Raw genomic sequence first — 5,361 nt, 5'->3', positions numbered from 1 at the left:
ACCCTTTAGGATCATCCGTTTACTGTTTTTGCGTACTGTGGGACGAACGATCGCGATCTTTGTACCTCTCCAGAATGCTGTAACAGTGATAGGATATGTTCCTGATAGTCCCCTGTAGCTTCCCTTCAAGTTTCGTGCGATTCCGATATGATTTGCATGGTGAACGGGCGTGATGACTGTAGAGCTGTGTAGAAGGACATAGGCAGATTACTTGGCTTTGGTGCGATTGATTTGCTTGTAGAGTTAGTAGTTGCATCTCTTCGTGTTCACTTCATTAGGGTTGACATCCTAATGATTTTCCATGCCTCATCCGAGTAGCTTCCCCTGTATTGACAAATATGTTGATGCTTGAGAGCTATGCTATGGACGTCCGTCGCGGCGACCCGCAAACACCTACATTCTGATCAGCCCCTATTGATCCATTAGGTGTAATCTATGTCTCCCTGCAATGCGTCTACTAAGACCAGAACACAACTCTAATCCCGCTGGCTTTGCCTTGCATCAACCAAGCAAGTTCCACTGTGTTGTTATCTCTGCACTTCCGCACATGTGGGTCATTCCATATTCGAATGCATCCCAGCATTGGGTACCTTCTCCTGGGTCCCATATGAGGCCACCTTTCCCTTTGTCCTTCCCACATAACCATCCTCGAGGAGTTACCATTCCAAGCCTGAGACTTCCTTTGTCAAACGTCAGTACATCCTTGCGTACATTGATCCTTAATAGGGTTGTCTCTGCCCCAGTACTCGCCCGTCCACTATCTTGGCTCCATTCGTGACCACTTGCATCGATGCCCTCAATACCGTGTTTGTCAATCCCACACATACTCTATCTGGTAGCGCTCTACCTCGAATTTAACTCACAACGTTTCCCGAAACAAGCGTCACCTGACTCGATGGGTCCGCACCAAACGGCTCCCCTTCGCAATACATCACCCGAACTACCTCTTCCGGCATGTGTAACCCACTTTTAACGACCATCAACTGTTTGATCTGGTAACCCTCCTTGTAGTACAAAAAAAATTCACGGTTCCTCTGTTGTTCCTTCCTCAACTCTAGGGCTGAACAAGGCTCAGCCTCATGCTCATTTCGAGTACCATAATCGTCTGGCATCTTGCCTAGCGGTTCCAAATGCTCTTTCTTGCTTCGATTAGGATCAGGTAACTTGACCCGGATCCCCACTTCTTCTCTTGCATCTGGTCTCACACCTGGTTTGGACCTGGTTAACAAGGTTTCAAGTCTTTCAGCCAACTCGGAGAGCATCCCCTCTTCCAAGGAGAACGACCCTATCTCACGGCCTAGAAGCGCACCACCATCTCTGGTCTTACATCCCGCTCAGTCATATCTTCCCACAATTCCAGCACACCCGTTGTTTTCGCACCAGGCACAAGCCAGTCCTCGGTTTTTGATTCATACATATCTACATACGCTTGCGTTCCCCAATCATGTGAGGGGTGGGAGTCGTCAAGGCCCACCTGATGCTCCTCTAAGACCTTCTCATTCAATTCCACTACATGATGCATGCCAGTATTTTCCGAATTCAACATCCCCATGCATTCTTGCACATCCCAAGCACAATGGTAAAGAGGGGGAACAGGGCCAGTCGGGCACTCATCAATATGGCTCTCATTCGAGCAATCTTCATGCAGCACATTCGGCTTGAAAGCCATCAATTCCTCATCCCAGTAATCATAAGAGTTACCACAAGTATCCACATCCATATTACCACCATCATCAAGAATAATCCCTTCGCTCGGGAACATCGCATTCAATTTCAGGCCAAATACTGTTCCTTTATTTCAACCTCAACAAACTGATCCTCATCTCCTCTCATTTCATCCCCACACGATGCATTCGCACTCCTCTTTTCTTCCGCTTCTTTAGATGCCTTCGGTTCTGCGAAAGGGACTCCGGTTTTGTCATTCAAAAAAACATTGCACTTATTGGGCACATGGAGTGTTCGCCACCGGTGAGGAGGTCGTGCCGCTATGCATGCTGTCCTCCTGGAGTATGTGGGCAATTAACATCTCAATAGTGAGGCCAACTACTGAGGCTTGGGTTGTAATGAAAGATCTCCTAGATCAGGGTAGGGTAGCAAGTAGTAACATGGATTGGAGGTTGGCATCCAATTGCAGGCCTAAGAGTAGGGCATTGTCCAAGAGTGTGTGCCAATCTTTGACAAATTGAGGTGTGGGTTGTTGTTCTGTGAGTACAACAGCAAGAAGGTTCTTTAAGGACGTGACATGCATTATGAGGTCCTCATGATCATAGGTTTCTCGTAGGAGCTCAATGGGCTGGAACATGTAGTGTTGCAGGGTATTCTAGAATTGGGTCACGGGGGTCACGGGCAGCTAGAGAAAGATGTGGCATAGCTCTTTGCACATAAGCTCACAGAAAAAGCCGTTATTAGAGCTGAGAGAAACCGATTGATAATGAATGTATGCAAGCCTTTTCTGATGTATGACAACAAGGACCTAACATGCAATAGCGGGGGTCTTCAGTTTTGAATACATGATAGGGCTGCAATGTCTGGTTTTTGTGGACCTGCGACACTATTCTACCTCACCAAGTGAGAAAGTGTTGTAGCAGCAGAACGTAAAAAACTCTCTATTCTGCACTCTTCACCATGCATACGAAGATCATGTGTCAACGTTGGCAGCGATGAAGAAGGGGAGGGCATATCTTGCATGATATCTGCACATGTATCCAAAATTCGTCATAGATTGATAGTGATAATGCAGTCTCCATGTCCATATGCTACCCTTGCAGCTTTGGATAAGCTCCCTTGCCCCTTGAATCAGCTTTGGCATTACCGCGAGATAAATAGCTGCACCTTGTCGAGCCAAGGCACTGAGTCACTCAGTACATTCTTTTTGGCTGAAAACATCACGTCCATATCTAAATCATGTAGCCAGTTTTCTAAAGCATTCTCAGATTGTGTCCATGAGAATTCTTTGTCTTTGCTGGCCTTGGTTTTCTGCATTGATGTTGGCACTCGTGCATCCTAGCATACTCTATCATGCAAGCACCCTCTGTCTGGGCATAGTTGCCTCCTAAATTTGAGACGTGAGAGAGAAAGAGAGAGAGAACTAAGTATCTCTTATAAATCTCTCTATCAAATAGTGTAGCTGAGGCTAAGTAGAGTGGTAGAAGAGTCAAGACTCTTAAGTCTTCTCATCGCATCACCCCTCCCTCCCCATTGGCTATTACTCAATTTGTCATGAGTCTTGGCTCTCTCACACTCTCTCCTAGGCTATTCTCTTCTTCTAACAGCTCAAAAACCCCATTTAACCCAGCCTTGGGCATCAGCCCTTCGAGTTTCCTTGTCATTTGTTCCTCATCTATTTCATCCTCACAAAACAAAACAGCATCCTCTTTCGTTTCTTCCTCACTCGACGCGTCAGCATTTCTATCTTCTTGTGCAATCGCTAACTCAGTGGCCCACTTATCCTTCATGATAGTAACCTTCTCAAAAAGCCAGGTTATCCCCTGCTTTTGTCGGCGGAGCTCGTCCTCCAACATCGCTTTCTTCCTTTCAAGTTCCTTCCTAGTTCTCTTACTTTCCAACCGCAGTGTGTTTCTCCATAATCGTGCAGTGTGTTTGCTATGGACACACCTACGCACTCATCAAAGGAGTGCACACGAGATATAGCCATGCTCATGGAGAAAACACCACCATCTTGGGTGGACAGACACTTACCACTTGACCTCAACGCGTCAGATCACTTGCTTACACAAGAGCATATACATGGACTTAGGGAGTTGCGTTTTTGGACAACTGTATCGTTTTCGCAACAAGAAGGCAGCACTTAGCTTTTCAATCCTAAATGTTGCCTTCCACACCAGCTCGCCTTGCCAAATTTTAGATCATCAGATATCGACCATACTTCCACTAGTACTTTCTTTGTTTTCAGCCCACTAGGGGCTCTGACATTGATTCCGCACCATCCCTACACCCTCTACACCGTTTCGGACCCTGCCAGGAGCGTATGAGCACGCTAAAAATCACCAGCTCGCCTTGCCAAATTTTAGATCATCAGATATCAGCCATACGCCCACTACTACTTTCTTTGTTTTCAGCCCACTAGGGGCTCTGACATTGATTCCACACCATCCCTACACCCTCTACACCATTTCGGACCCTGCTAGGAGCGTATCAGCACACTAAAAATCAATGGACAGAAGCATTTTTATCACCTCGTAATCGTGTTTTTGGGTGGAATGCAGACTTTTCGTAGCCTTTTCGCTTGTGTTTTTCACATAGGATGAAGTTACCTCCAGCCACAACACCATCTCGTAGTGGTCCGTTCCTCTCAGTGACTGTTGTAGTACACAGTATCTTTGTCATTGGGGAGAACTATTCATTCCCACCATCATTCACCAACTCATAGCTTGATCTGTCACAATGCGTGTTGATGGGTGATAGTGTAGGGGCAAACATTGTGCACCATGCGGGCCCCACATGGGGGCCCCGTAAAGCATCGACACATCCACAAACTCTCCAGGTAACAACACATGTGTTACTCTCCCTTTCTTTGGCTGTGAGGAGAAAACTCCAACAAGGCTGCACATGCAAAACAAATCACTACTTGTGAATGTGGAGAATGCAAACTGACATTGGTGTGATTATCTACCTCATGGGTCCAATAGAGATCATCCTTCCTGCAATGTGGTAGGCCCTAACGCACCAGACCTGTCATTGTTGCAGCTCCCTCAGTTGCTAGTCACCATTGCTATTTTGACATTCTAAAAGACTGGCAGCTTCTATATGCACAAGGTTTGGGGCGTGCATTGAAGCATGTTCGACTTCTCTATTATATAGGAGGGGTACATTGCTTACATTTAATGGGTGACAAAAATCTTGGATCACGCTTCATGTTAGATATCTTGGCATTTATTGATGACAGGGAGGGCAAACAAAGTTTGCAGTCCACTATAACTTCGGTGAAGTGAGATTGTTCTTTTTGGATGTTGATCATCATGTCTGTCCAAGAGCAACAGACAATGCATTTTTGTGAGATGCAATGGTAGCAAGGGTACAAAATGGAGAAGTTTATAGGTAAAAAGTGTTTTGCAGAGATTAATAGCGATGGACTCAGCAGAGTTCCTAGGAAGGATGGTCTCATTGGTGCCTTTAAAATATGTTAGCCCTAGACTTTTTGCATGACCCCTCTCCAACGGTTCACTTTCTTATTCAATTTTCCAATCTCCAAGTGATATAGTGGTTTATTGAACAATTCATATTAGTATCTCATTGAATACATGTTATGCTTTCAAAAGTACACCACACTTAGCGCACAAATTAGTTAAAGCATTGGCAAGTACGATGTTGTATTTCAATAGCCCCTCACTACTGACCACA

At 45.6% G+C, this 5,361-nt stretch overlaps 1 pseudogene; it reads right to left on the bottom strand.

The window, feature by feature from the left end:
- Positions 1-411: 411 nt before the first annotated feature.
- Positions 412-4,638, bottom strand: LOC147439507 (uncharacterized; annotated as a pseudogene).
- Between the last annotated feature and the right edge of the window lie 723 nt (positions 4,639-5,361).

This window comes from Adiantum capillus-veneris, chromosome 16, assembly GCF_014529385.1.
Source record: "Adiantum capillus-veneris isolate H3 chromosome 16, ASM1452938v2, whole genome shotgun sequence".
Taxonomy (NCBI): domain Eukaryota; kingdom Viridiplantae; phylum Streptophyta; class Polypodiopsida; order Polypodiales; family Pteridaceae; genus Adiantum; species Adiantum capillus-veneris.
This window is presented reverse-complemented; position numbering and strand designations above follow the sequence as displayed.